The sequence below is a fragment of the Canis lupus genome, chromosome 35 (assembly GCF_011100685.1).
Source record: "Canis lupus familiaris isolate Mischka breed German Shepherd chromosome 35, alternate assembly UU_Cfam_GSD_1.0, whole genome shotgun sequence".
In the NCBI taxonomy this organism is placed as follows: Eukaryota; Metazoa; Chordata; class Mammalia; order Carnivora; family Canidae; genus Canis; species Canis lupus.
This window is the reverse complement of record NC_049256.1, coordinates 7,465,903-7,481,320: the sequence shown is the minus strand read 5'-3', so window position 1 is coordinate 7,481,320 and position 15,418 is coordinate 7,465,903. Positions and strand designations below refer to the sequence as shown.

Sequence of the window (15,418 nt, the reverse complement as noted above, 5' to 3'; positions counted from 1 at the left end):
GCTGGGATTCTACACTGTATAATAATGCTGTGCCTCTAAAAATCATTTTATCAGTGGTAACAAGTAATGAATCTCAGCACCAGGAACTCTGAATTCTAGCTTCTGCCTCTGCTTGTCCTCTATGGTTCTGAACAAATATTTGTGTTTATAGCTTCAATGATCAAAGAAGGGTAATAATACTTACATTTCTACAAGATTCTTCTGGGGATATATGAAGCAAAACTTAACAACAACACATGCAAAACTATCTACAAAAGTAGATAGATGACAGACAATGAGATAGGTAGATGGATGACAGAGAGATAGAAAGAGATTTATGAATATATATATACATATATTTTTTCCAAGTAATTTCACTTCATTAACCTTGTAAAAGAAGTAAAAGCAAACTTCCAGCTAGTTGATAAAGAACCTCAAAAGGTCTAGGAAGCCATGCATCATGGCAAATCAAGCTGTGGATGGGAGCCAGCAGTGAAATCAACCCTGAAATCTCTTGTCTCTCAAACTTTTTAAGAATATTGAATTAAAATCAACTTCAAGGCTCTTCATAAAGCTGCAGTATAACAACAAAAATATGTACAAATTTATAATAAGAATATGAAAGGAAATGGAGTTGCCAGTCTTGTTGGCAAAGTCACAAAATTACAGATATAAAGTCATCATTTATGAAAATCTTTCCAATATTAAGTTAATAGTCAACCAACCCAACCATCCATTCATTCATTTCTGTCTACCATCCATCCATCCTTCTACAGCCAGACAGCCAGATAGCCTTGCAACCACCTATCCACTCTTTATCCCATCCATCTATTGAATTATTCATGCATTAATTAATTAATTAATTGTGCAAGCATGAATTCAACAAGTATTTATTGAACATTAGGCATCATACTAGATTCTAGGAATTCAACAATGAAGAGTCTTATGGTCCCTACCCAGAAAGAACTCACATCCAGAGGAAGCAACAGAATATATAAATAGATAAGGTACAAGGTGATACTATGTTAATAGAGGGATGCCCAGCTTACCATGGGAATAAAGACAAAAAAATACCTGAAAAAGCCTCCCTTAGTATCTCCAATAATGGAAAAGAAATTTAAATTGAATCATGCAAAAAAAGAGCAGGAAGTAAGATAGATATCATTTGACAAAGAAAAGCTCATGTAACAGCCTAGAGAAAAGAAAGAGCATGACCTTTCTGGAGAACTGCATGGCAAGATGGTCAGTGTCCAGCAAGGAGAGTCAGGGCTCTCCATATTCACCATAATGACTCATGAGATCATTCATAAGGTATGTACAGAGATTTCAGTCATAGAAGTGCAGGTATGGGTCAGAGTTGGAGCACTTCCAAGAATGAGAATTTGTGCCTTCTGCCCTGCATTGTGGTGAAAGGCTAATTAGAGACTGCTAATAAAAAATAAACTGGATCAGAGCTAAAAACTATAGTGTGTGGGTCAAGGAGGGAAGAGGCCAAGAGAGTATGGCCTGAGTATGCCTAACTCAGGTCAGTGAGGAAGGTATAAGATTGGGAGCGTGGCCACACTGGGGTCTAGGAATGGGATATGAAATGTAGATACAAGTAGATACAAAGTGAGAAAGGTAGCATGTCAAGGGGAGCTGTCCATTTCAAAGACTGATATAAGTATGTGACAATCTCCTTGAAGTTGAAATTTGAGCAACCAAGCAATTACCGTTCCCAGAGACTGATGAAGACTAGGATCTTATTCCTAGGGCCATTTTCATTTCTGTCTTGAAGGCAAAGCTCTCTCTCAGTACCCATGAGAGCCAACTGCTTCTACAGACACTTCTTTCTACCTTAGGACAAATGTTTCCTTCCATTTTCAGCACTTTGACTCACTTGGACTCAGTTTTACCTTCTTAGTCTCAATAGAAGAATGAAAACAACACAACAAAGACATCTTTTGAGTGTATCTGTCAGAAATCACTCTATTAAAAACAAAAACATGAATAAATGAGAAGAAAAAACAAAGACCTCTGTTGCAGCAGGATGAGTAACTAAGAGTTGTGCTTACCTCAAGTGCCAGGAGTTACACTAAGCATTTTTTATCTCTAAAGACAATGGCCATTTTTAAAAAGATGCATGGTCAGCTTGCTACTGATACAATTAATGGGCTCCCATTAATTTTCACACTAATCATTGTTCTAGGGCTTAAGTAATTATCTAAGCAATGTTTCACCAGCCTGAAACTAATTCACAGATAAGGGGTCCTAATGACTATTTCCTATTAGTAAAAAGCAAGCACCTATAACACAAAAAGGATTCTTTCCTCTTCTTTTTTGGTTTGAGCAAGTTTAGAAAGTGGAAAAAAATATAGCATGGAAAATAATTACAATCAGACTTAGAATTTGTTACCAAAAGGGCATAGATTATAGAATACCATTAAATTGTTGCCACCACTCCACCTTCCCACTCCTCAACTCTAGGCAGTCTCTGTGACTGCTTTGATTGAAGGAATGTGGTAGAAACAATGCTACCAGTTCTAAAGCCCAGGCCTTGAAAGACTGGTAGCTTTCACTTCTTGTCCCTTCAAATCCTCTCCATAGAAAGCCTGAGCTTCCACGTAAAAGCTCAACTACTTTGAGACTGCCATCCTGGAAAAGCTACCTGTTAATGCTCTGGTTAACCATCATAATGAAACTCAGCCTTCCAGCAACCTCTACCAAGGCACCAGACATGAAAATAAAGCCATCTTGGGCTCCCCAGTCAGCCATCCACTAGATGAGTACCACCACCATCAAGTGACTTCAGTCACTTAGAGCGAAAGAATGACTCTACCACACCTTGTCCAAATTCCTGACCCACCAAACCATGAGATACGATAAAATGGTTGTTGTTTTAAGTCACTAGATTTGAGGTTGTCTGCAATAGAGTAAGATAAAATCAGACTACTGAGCCCAACAATCTCAGAAAGGAGAGCAATGTACTGATTAAGGCTCTTCTTGTTTTGAGGAAATGCTGTTTTTGAACTTCATCTTTTCTTTCCAAAAAAAATGTAGAATGATGTATAGTTTGTCATTACTCCATATATCTGAGGAGACCTAATATGTTTATTTCCAAGTCTGTGAGTTTAAGTTTGCCAGTTCCTTGAACTCTTCTTTTAAGCTATGGTTTTCTGGGATCTTCATCAGCTTCATTGAGGTTTGGTTAGATGTCATTAGGGGTAACTTGGAAATGGGAGAGAGAGCACAAGGAGAGAGGATGACACTGCTCTCTCACAGAGGCTTAGGAAATCAGGCCATTCCACTGAGAACCTCACAGCGATGTCAGATCCTCTACTACCCCACATACCCTGCCTCCCCATGAGTTGAAGTACTAGGGAACAGTCTGGTCATGAGCCTACATGACATCGTCTTCTCCCTGAACATTCAAAAATGCCTTGATTTGCACATAGATCTACCTTGATTTAGTTCTAACTATGCGAAACAAAATGGAATAAAGAAACTTATTTTATATCAGTTTTACCTAAACTCAAAGTTTGTGGCCCCTATTACCTATAAGACCAATAATGGCCTGAAACCTGGTTTCCAGTTAAAGATGAGTCAAAACCTAGCCAATTGATGGCATTGACCCTAGAGAACAGTCTTGCCCTCTAGAAATGTGTCCTCAGCACTTACCAGTGGTCATAATGAGTAGCCATCCTCTGCCCAACCTCTCATCTACAAGAGCCTTTATGCCACAGTGGGGTCCTATATTTTTAGCAGTCTTTTATCAAAGCATCCCAAACCCACAGAAGGCCCATATCCAGGGGGTTCTCCAAGATCCCCGACAGAAGGCACTGGGAGTTAGTCTCTGTTGAACCCTTGTTGCTCTTGCCTGTGCTCAGCAGCACTACACAACCTTCAGAAAGTGGAGGAGCATCTGATTTGCCATTCTATTTGCCTTTTCCTCAAAAGAGAGCTTCCTAAGCTTAGCGGAATATGCCCTTATGTTACAAACTATGGCATTTAATAAGAATTCTGAATAGCTTCCTACCATAATGACATCTTTATTCTCCTGTTCTTAATGATATTTAGCATTTACCTTTTCTTTACTGTTTCTGGGGCTAGTTTCTATGGCTAACATTACCCATATTTCAAATATGGACATCTATATAATATGGGGATTTTCAAGTGAGAAGTTGACCCTCCCACCAAGTACTCCCCTACCCAAACCAGACCTGTCCAGGCTGAAGTACCCATGGTATTGCCCTGGTGCTGCCAAACTTGCTTTTTTGCACACTGCTTTTACTATAGGTACAAGGCCAAGCTCACAAGTATTATTCTTTTGTCTTGGCTATAACAATAAATTCAAAATATCTGGTTCTGAAAGAGGAATCTAATCATTAAAAGAAATGCTAAGGATCTCCAATAATATCCCAATTATCTTTATTGAGCATATAATGCTAAAAAAAAACAATATAGATCAACAAAGCATTATTACTTATATAAAATTTAAAAATAGGTATAATAAAACCTCTCTCTATGATGAAAAAAAATAGGCTTTCATGATATCTTCACTAGTAATGATAAGCAGAAAGTGACAGTTATTACCTGGGAAATTTTAAGCTAAAAAAAAAGGGCCTGGGTTCACCTAAATAACCTAAATATTGAAAACATGATATAAAAGTGTTCTACTTGCACAATGTGTTTTCTTTAATCCTGGTTATCTCCTGGGATGCCTGGGTGGCTCAGTGGTTGAGCATCTGCCTTCAGCTCAGGGCATGATCCCAGGTCTGAGGATCGAGTCTTGCATCAGGCTCCCTGTGAGGAGCCTGCTTCTCCTTCTGCCCATGTCTCTGCCTCTCTGTGTCTCTCATGAATAAATAAATAAAACCTTTAAAAAAAATCCTGGTTATCTCCTTAAAAATCTTAAAAATTTAAGCACAGCTGTGGTATCTATGTATTTTAACTAGTGCTAATGTTTTGTTCTGTTAGTGCTCCATACATGTAAAATAATAACACATGATGAAGTCCTGGCTGTGTATTGCTTTTCAAAAATTAATACATTAGATAATTAGGTATTCAAAAGGTTACCTTCACTGTTATTATTTTTTCATTAGTGTTATTACTAATAAAACATGCTGTTTAAACCCCACGGCACACCCATTCCTGTGCTGAATTGAGAAGCAGCAAAGTCCTGCCAAAAATAGAGATTGGTCTGGGGTGCTGCTGGCGAGAGTGTAGACTTTGAAACACTACTTGGCACTATCTACTAAATCTGAATACATGCTGTGACTCTCTGATTCAACTACTAGGTGTATTTCCGACAGAAATATGTACATATATTTACCAAAATATAAGAGTGTTCAAGAATGTTCATAGCATTCAAAATAATAAAAAAAAATATTTTTTAGGAATCCAAGTAAGCCTTAAGTGGGTGCTCTGGCTTGAGATTTCTCACAAGGCAGCAATTTAGGTTAGCTAGGGCTATGGTGTCATCTGAAGGCTGCTTTCAGCTCATTCACAGGTTCTCTGCAGACCGGTGTGCTGAGGGCCCGAGTTCCTTCCTGGCTGTGGGCTGGCGGCCTCTCTCTCAGTTCATTGTCCTTCCATCCCCTCCACAGGGCAGCTCACAACTTGACATCTGGGTCGCATCACAGTAAGGCAAGAGAGCAAGACAGAAGCCAAAAATTTTTTGCAACCTGTCTTCAGAAATGACACCCATCATTTTTGTCATATTCTGTTAAAAATGAGTCACTGAGTCCAGCCTACAGTCAAGAGAAAGGAATTTCACAGGGCATGAATATCAGAAAGCAGGAATCAAATCAAATCATTGGGGGCTATCTTAGTTATTCCTCAATGAAATTTGCATAAGAAAATTATTCTCAAAAGTACCAAGATGAAGCCATAGGCTCTTGCTACGTGAGATTTTTTTGGTTTTATGTTCTCCTCCTTTCTAGGACTAAGAAGTTGTCCATGTATACTAATTGAGCTCTAATTAAGTTTCTTGGGGCTCTTTCCCCCTTAACAGAAGACACCAAGCTTAAGGAATTACTTCATGAAAGACTGCCATCTGACCAGATCCAAATGAGCCTTTTGACCAACTAGTCTACTTTCTTAGTGAAGAAGGTAATAACTGGGTACCAGAAAGAAGGAGTTGCTATTTTCACTTCCATACCACATAGATACAACTTAGTAAAGAACCTAGAAAACTAACAGTCTTCACCATTAATATTCAGGCTACCTCAGCTGGAGTTCACTTCACTGTATATGAAAACCAATAAATGCAGCAGAGACTGTGAGGCAGACCATATGTTAACACGTAGAAAAATAATACCCTTTAATCTTAAAGTTGATTATCTCTTTTCATCTCTGCTGTGCCTTGGCATGGCTTCCCTGACAATTCATACCAAATGTTGAAGGAAGTTGTAGTATCTGGCTGACCCATCACGATGATTGCCTTTGCCAAAAATGACTAACAGTTTCAAATGATTAAAATAGATCCCATTTAGGCAAGCATCCACTTTTCAACTTATAAAAGAAGGTCTGTGGTTCTGGTGTATACATCGCTATGTTTATGGTACAGGATAGTCTGTCAGTAAGCATCGTTGAATGAATGAATGATCACAATGGCCACCTAATGGAGTAGGAAAAGAGTGTTACTCTCCTTGCTACTTATAGTTCAGGCTAACCCTGTCATTTTGGTTACTCTCATTCAAGCACTTCCCATATGCCACTAAAATCCCAAAACACTTTGTCTCTAGGCAATTTGTTTTCTTCTAGAGTTGGCCAAGCATTAAACCTAAATAATATAAAAGAGAATAGGGATCTGAATGCGATGAGAATGAGAACTCCATCACTGAACACAGCTCATTTGAACAAAGCCCATTGACTGGAAACAGAATATCCTGACTCATTCTAATCTGCATTATCCTAACCAAGTTTTCCCAGAACCCTATCTCCCATTTTCCCATGACAACCACCCTCAAGACAATAATTAGAGAGTCAGAAGTAGCCTTTTTCTCTACTCACATTCCTGCCAAGGTGATTGTAAACAGTTCCACAGATAATATTAATCACTTTAGAGCTCCTTAAATTGCTGAGACTGGGGTTCAGGATGAGGCTGGGTTTAGGAACATAGAGGTGAAGAGAACAGAAAGGAGGGAAGCTGAGTTTCCATTTTCTATCTCCAAACTGGGTGCCATGTATTCATCTTCCCACAATACAGCTTCTCGCCATGGGCCAAACAACCACTCAGGTAGTGAGTCCTCAATCTGGACATGCCGAAGCAGGGGCTGGGCATCCGGTCCATCTGTTGGTTTTGGTTCCATAAGGTTCTGAACTAGACAAGAGAATGGATAATATGATTTATAAAATCATTTCCAAGTCTAAGGATCTATTATTATGAGACTGTGAGTTTTCTATAACACCTAACATTTCCACATCAACATTCTGAGCTAAAACAACCAGTGTGTCATTCAGTCTTCCTATGACCGAGATGACTGTCATGGATTGTGCTTGCAGCATGTGTCCAGAAACAAGAACTTTGTTACCTCTCTCATAACTCATAACTTGTGCTTCATGAGCGCACTCTTGTAACCAACTGTTTTTATCAGATAAGGATAATATGCTCTTGGACTGCTAGTAATGAAAATGGTAGAACAAGAAAAGACAAAGACTTCCCAATTTATTAGCTGAGTTCCCAGGCTTTTTCCACAGCACCTGAGGCCCAATTTTAATGACAATAGCCTTCCAATTAACCATGGATATTAGTAAAAGCAAGTAAAATAAAAGAATAGAAACAAAGAGATATTAAGAACTCAGCAATTAATAAGAATCCAGCCTCCAAAAATATTAACTGCATCAGCAGGTTGAAGGAGGTCAAATTTTCAAGAAATAGTACATACATATTGGAGGCATCAATTCATTGGAAAACACGTGGTACTTTGTATTGCATAGACCCATTGCAAGCTAACCACTATCTGGAATATGAATAAGCTTTTAGATAGCTAGGAATGAGAACACGGATCTGGGAGGAAAAACTGTCAGGAAGCAAAACAGCTGAACAGTGTATGTTAAGATGGAGGCTGATCCTCCATCCAATTTGGCTGGGAAATGGGGTCCTTTAACATGGGAAGTGTTAGGGACCCCTAACTAGGAAGGGTAGGCTAGAGTGGTAAGCCAGAATGAACACAACAGTAAAGGACCTGAGAAGGACCTGAGCCCAACGGTGGGCACTACGAAATTGAGATACGAGAGCTACCAAATTATTGCCCACTTCACAGCTCTACATACACTTAATATTGCTCCTCCTTCCCTCCACACATCCCCTCCCAAGAGTTAACAAATTTCCTCATTCTTTGGCCTAGGACCTTGGGAATCTCATTTTTCTTTTTCCACCAGGGGGTGGTAAAAAGTCTTCTACGGTGCAGAGCTGAGCTAGACTGTTAATTTGAAGTCTCACCTTTACATCTATAACCCTACTAAAAGTCATAGAAAATTGAGATTGTCTGGTTTGTGAAAAAAAAAAAAATAGCATTAAGGACCGATGATATAATTGCCACTTTCTGTGTGCCTCATCCTAAGAGAACACAGGAAACCAGCCCTGGAAAGAGTGGTATTCGAGCTCCACTCTTGTGTCTGTCCCTTTGCCTCCCCTGAAGTAATTTTCAGGGAAAGAGAAAGCCTGTAATTCCAGATGCAGAGATGTCTCACTTAGAATGAAAAATAGATGTCCATTATTTCCAAATTCTTAGGGTGTTAAATGCATGAGAACTAAGCTTTCAGGGAAATCTGAATTAACAAAAATGATGCTGTGAGAAAAGAGAAATTTCTTATGTCTCCAAAGATGAAATGCTGACAGTGTATCTCCTGATAGTAAATGCATTGGCACTAAGTCCTGAGAAAGGGCAGGAGGGGCTGAGCAGGCTGGAAACTGACCATGACTCAGTGCTGCCTCTTTTCATAGACTTCATCTCAGATTCTCAGTAGCTCTCTCCCTTTGCCTTCTCCTGGCCTCAGGGAGGATTCCCAGCATCTTTGCCTCCCCAGTGCATCCCTTCTCTACTTTGACTCATTTGTGTGTGCCTGTGAAAACCATTCGATTTTGGAATTCTAGGAAAGAATAATGAAAGTAGATGTGTGACCTCATTGTGGCTACCTTTAAATGGATCCAAATTGAAATGTGGGCAGTGCTGAGCACAAAAGCCATATTAACTATAGATTTAGATACTAAGAAAGCTTAAGATAAGGACAATACCCTTTCTCTCTTAGAATGTTATGAGGTTTAAAAAAGAGGTAATATACATGCCAACAACAGCATAGTAATAAGGATTGCTTAAAGTCAACATGGCAACCTCTCAAAAACAATGTTTTATGTGAAAGCTGCTTACAGAATAATCAATTATTATACCTTTTAATCAAAGTTTAAAAGCTTCCAAAGTAATACTCCACATTGCATATGGCTGCATATCCACATAGAACAAAGATGAAACATTCATGAATAGCATAGATGCCAATTTAAAGGTTGTGGTTATGACTTTACGACTAGCAGATATCAGAAAGAGGGACATAGAGAATTTCAGTCTGGGTTGTGGGTGCACAGATATTTCTGTAAATTTGAAATATTATAATAAACAATTATTTTGAAATTAAAAAAAACAATAACCTTTCTCTCTAAAGATGCAGTCACTATTAGAAGGACCTAATTTCACTGACTTTTATGATAATTTCCCTTTAATTCTACTACATTTAATTCTGTATCTTAAATATGAAGGAAAAGGAAGGATGTGAAAAAGATGAGTGAAAATCTATTTCAAAGTTACACAATAAAGATATGCTTTTTGATGATCTCTTGATGGTCTAGGAAGCCTACTCTATCAACCAATAGTGATGATTTCATTATATTTTAGTTACTAGAAAGCAGTATTGTTTGAATCTTAAAAGGCTAACTCATTATCTACTCTTTGGTAAGTATTCATCTCAAGGACACTGCCACTAGCTACTAAGGCTTACAAATGCAAAGTTACACTTTCTGATTTGCAAAATAAAGTATCTTTCCTGCTGAATAACCTATGTCAGGCTTAATTAACCATTCTGTAAGGACATCCAGGTAGGATTAGCTAATTCATACAATTTGTCTAACTTCTCTGTTTTCCACATCATTTACATAATGCTTTATATGCAACAAGTTCTCAATTAAATGTAAATTGAATCTAATTTCATGTTCATTTGTTGAACAGGTTCATAATCTACATGAAAAAGACTGCTTAAACTCACTTCCTTTACACCAACCTAAAAAACATGCCTTTTTAGTTCTGTTTCTTCATATTCTTCCCAAAAGCTATAGACCTACTGAGAATAAAAACTGTTAAGGTCAGATTCTCATGGTGTCACAAAGCGACAGAGCCCAGAAATATAAGATGAAGATTGAAGGTATCTGTATTTCCAATGATGTGTGTGTACAGAGCAGAAACTCCTTTGCAGTCCCTGCCCAGGCGGACTAACCAGAAAAAGCTAACAAAACTTGAGCTGCTTCAGGCCCTTCCAAAGCCCTGGACGGGTCCTGGCTTCATTGTCACATGGTCATAAATATTGTAAAATTTAGGAACGACATTTTAACAACATTCAGTTAAATTAGCTGTTTTCCCTCTGTCATATCGCCCTTTTTGTTGGACTTACCCACAGGCCTTTTGCGGATGCATATAAGAGAAAGGGGAATTGAGAATAGATTCATTCTGTATTTAGTTGGATACCCTTGCATGGTTCCCTTCCCTCTTGTGTACAGGGAAATTATCAACAGTTGTCTCAACCTAAGAATGACTTCTAGAAATATTGCTATCTCTTCCTCACAAAAGGTGCAGGGAATAGAAATATGCTGTGGTATCACTATGACTTAGGGTGCTCCTCACTGGAAGTATGTGGGAGAAACAAGGTTTCAAATGTAAACAGCTGGAAGCTAGTCTGTGTACTTACAAACTGAAAGTTCACTTCTTATCAATACCGAATGAAAAAACCTCTTCTCTTAGATATACACTAAATAATACAGCATATATAATTTTAAACATACCACATCTATTTTGAGAGAGAATAATATAAAATAAAATTTTGAATTTTTTTTAGGTTACATCACACAAGCAATTATGTCAGCACATGGACGGACTCACATGTTTATGCACCCCAAAGTATCAGCTCACATCTTAGCAAATTTGATGTGCCTAAACCTAATAAAGCCTGGTAGTTCCAGATGAAATACCACGAAAATTTTCACTGTTGCAGTGAAACAGGCTGAAGAAACAAGTATTCCAGTGACAAACTCCCACACATATTCACCACTAAGTCATAATGTATGTCATAATGGTAATTTGACTACACAATTATACAACTAGGTATAACGTAGGAGTGATTTTAAAATGCATTCAAATTGCTCTTGTTCATGCCCTACTACCAGATAAATTTTGAGATATTTTCAAAATTCTAGATCATACTAAGATTCAAATGTGACTGGAAGGAAGAATTCTAGTGGGAGCCAAAATGTAAACTAAAAGAGAGAAGACTTGTAGAAGTTTCAAAATGTAAAAACCTTCTTCAAGCATTTTTATTTGCCTTGCTTCTTCAAATCATTCTTTCTTCTGGAACAATTTAAACGGAATACCTTTAGGTGGGGCAAGCAAGGTGGGGGAGTGACAATCTCACAGCATGGGGCTTTACAACCTGGGCAGGATGAAGAGGGTACCCCATCTGGGGGGAATGATGGTAAAACAACACGGGCTGTCAGAGCCTGAATAGGGTGAGGGAGAGGTTTTCATGAAGTGGGATAATGACAGCAGTCAGGGAACTATACAGGATCAGAGCCCAAACAGGATGAGGAGCAGTCTTTATGGGAGGATGGCATCAACCCAGGATGGACTTCTGTAGCTAGAACAGGTGCAGAACATGTCCATGTAATGGGAAGGTGGTTATATCAGCCAGCTGGCACAGGCCAGTGGAACGCATACTAGGTGGGAAGGTAGCACGATGCAGATTGTCAAAGCCTCAAGTCAAGTAAGGAAGTCATCCTCATTGGAGAGAGTGGTAGTGGCACCCCAAGACAGAATATTACAGCCCAAGCCAGGTAGGGGAAGTGTCTTTGTGGTGGGAGGCAAGGATGGATAGGGGCCAGTATTGGTGACAAGAGACTGGTAAGTAATTATATTGTAGATAGTTACAAAGGGAAAATACTATAATGTATTCAATACTTTGTAGAATTGAATCAAAATAAGAAGTATTGGTGTGAACTCACATTTTTTATATAGATAGATGATAGATGATAGATAGATGATAGATATTAGAGAAATGAATACAAATATGCATATTACATTTGTAACATACATACATATTCTCTCATTCTATTCACTGTTACCTTATAGCAATGAGACCATCTGACACTCACATCATGGTTTCTAAATACCATTTTCCACAAAAAGGCACCAAAACTTTTTGAAAAAAGGCTAATTCTAAGAGTAGGACAGGGAAAATACAAGATAAGCCTGTGGCAGAAAGCCTTGTGGCAGAAAGTCAGGAAATACTCCAAGAATGGTAAAAATATGTAAATGGGCCATGAAAGCCAGCTTGAGGAGACAACTACTGATTAAAGCTGGCACAGTTTCAGCACTAAAATAATAGTAACAGATTATAACCAGTTGAATAAACAATATGTCCTTGCTAATGTAAATAAATAAACGAACAAAAGTATCTATCTTGCACCAACTCAAGAACATAAAAGGAAGAGTTTCACTGGAAAATAACCATTTAAACATAATGCTTAGGGAAATAAGCCAAACACAGAAGAACAAATAGTATATGATACTATTTATATGGGGAATCTAAAACAGTGAAACTTGTGGGCACCTGGGTGGCTCAGGTCATGATCTCAGGGTCATGGGCTCAAGTCCCTGCATCAGGCTCTGTGCTTAGTGGGGACTCTTCTTGAGATTCTCTCTCTCCCTCTTTTTCTGCCTCTCCCCATACTCACGCTGTAAATAAATAAATAAATAAATAAATAAATAAATAAATAAATAAATAAATAAAATCTTTTTAAAAATAATGTAAAATAAAACAAAATAGTAGAACTCATAAAAATGGCAAGGCAGTTACCAAAGCCTGGGGGAGAGGAAAACAGGGAAGTGGTAGTCAAAGGATTCAAAGTTTCAGGTATGCAAGAATGAATAAGTCCTAGAGATCTCCTGTATAACATAGGACCTATAGTAAATAATGCTGTATTGTAGACTTACATATTTGTTAAGGGGGGTAGATCTTATGTTAAGTGATCTTAGCACACACACAATAATAATAAATAAAGCAGATGGGAGGAAACTTTTGGAGGTGATGGGTGTGCTTATGGCATAGATTCTGGTGATGATTTGATTGGTGTATACTACCTCTAAACTATCGAGTTGTATACATTAAATATGCACAGTTTTTCATATATAAATACTTCAATAAAATAATTTTTCTAATTTTTTAAAGAAAATAACCATTTGACAACCATCATAGTGCATTTAGTCAAGAAATATCAATGGGTACTAAAACTAGTGGGTGAAAGTTTGATAACAAATGGGATATTTAAATAGTCTCCCAAAATTTGCCCACAAAACATGTATTAATTATAAAAGGAAAAAAGTAACATTGGAGAAACTTGGAAGACATCATCTTAATCAAGTTATTGATACTAGCATCACCAATAATGGGGCAAATCAAAATCATTGCCACTTAATAATTCAATGAGACAAAAACAGCATGATTACTATGATACTGTTGCCATAAAACCATAATCTCAATGTAATCATGAAGGAATATTAGCAGTATCTAAAGGATCACTTTCCAAAATAATTGGTTCATAATCATCAAAAGTGTCTAGATCTTGAAAAACAAGAAGAGATTAAAGAACTGCTCTAGATTGAAAGACTGTAAAGACATGATCCTTTTACCATAAAAGACATGATTGAGATCATTGCAGAATTGGAATGGGGTCTGAGCATTAGATAATAATGATATATCAATATTAATTTTGTGATATTGATGGTTCTGTTGTAGTTATGTACATAGATGCCTTTGTTTGAAGGAAATGTATTCTAAAATGTTCAGGCAGTGGTGGGGCCTCATATCACCAACTTACATAGAAAAGCTTAAGGAAGGGAAATTTTTGCATTTTACTTCAAGTTTTCTTTTAAGTTTGAAATTATGTCAAACTACAAACAAAAATGTCAAAAACTCTTACATTATTATAATGGAAAAAACTGATAATCAATTTTAGGAATATAGGGAAAATAATAAGAATAGTCAAGAATATACAAACAATAAAATGACAACAAAAATAAATAAATAATATTATGAGAACCAGTACACTCACAACCAGGAAACAAAAATTTAAAAACAAAGATAAATAAAACTCAAATAGAAGATGATAGGAAGGGTAGCCCAGGTGGCTCAGTGGTTTAGCACCGCCTTTGGCCCAGGGCGGGATCCTGGAGACCTGGGATCGAGTCCCACATCGGGCTCCCTGCATGGAGCCTGCTTCTCCCTCCGCCTGTGTCTCTGCCTCTCGTTCTCTCTCTCTCTCTGTCTCATGAATAAATAAATAAAATCTTAAAAAAAAATAAGATGATAGGAATAGTTAGTAATGCATGCAATTTTACAGTCAATGGATCATGTATGAAAGTCAGTGGCAGCTTCATTTGATGAATTTGTTGATTTCAATTTATATTATGATCTTTCCAAATGACCTGTTATAATAAGAAACAATTTCATTAGACATTATTTATTTAAAAAGAAGTCTTGTCTTTGTCCTCAGCTCTTGGGAAATTATCTCTAAGTTTTGGGGTTTCCTGGATGGTAAGAAGGTCTTTCTTAGCTGGAGGCCTTACCACACCAGATAGCTCAACAATGTGATTTATTGTGGGGCTTTTGAGCCTCCTGCTATCAGCTTGACTTCCAGAGGGGCTGGAAACTAAGGCCAGTCACACAGGTGTCCAACCACATCTATATGGCCAAACCATGATAAAATCTCTGGACACCAAAGCTTGTGTGAGGCTCTCTGGTTGACAATACTCCATATGTACTATCATCCATCATTTCTGGGAAGAGTTAGGGCTGTCTACAACTCCTCTGGGAGAGACAACTAAATGTTGGTGCTGTAAATCCCCTGGATTCTGTCCCAGGTGCCTCTTGCCTTGGCTGATTTTAACCTGTATCCCTTCCATGTAATAAAGTATAACCATGAGTATAACAAAAACAAACAAATAGAATAATGTATCCCAAAAATGATTGCAAAGAATCAATCAGAATAGACAATGAAATTTAGAATTGTTCCCTTAAAAATATATTTTAGTAATAAAAGTTAAATTTTCAAACTATTATGAGATCTGGGGTAGCCTACTACAAAACTAATAATTTTCTTATTGTCTTGTCATCGTATTATTCATTTTGTTAAACTACTTTC

General features: G+C 37.6%; 1 long non-coding RNA gene across 2 annotated transcripts; it reads right to left on the bottom strand.

Annotated features, from left to right (window-relative positions):
* Positions 1-4,484: 4,484 nt before the first annotated feature.
* Positions 4,485-11,239, bottom strand: LOC111093977. Of its 2 annotated transcripts, none has more exons than XR_005384264.1 (3): positions 11,106-11,239; positions 6,973-7,282; positions 4,485-5,708 (listed from the first exon to the last, which is right to left on the bottom strand). It is a non-coding gene; the product is annotated as an uncharacterized LOC111093977 (long non-coding RNA). The 2 variants fall into 2 exon arrangements; XR_005384263.1 differs by lacking the exon at positions 4,485-5,708 and adding an exon at positions 5,743-6,577.
* Positions 11,240-15,418: the final 4,179 nt, after the last annotated feature.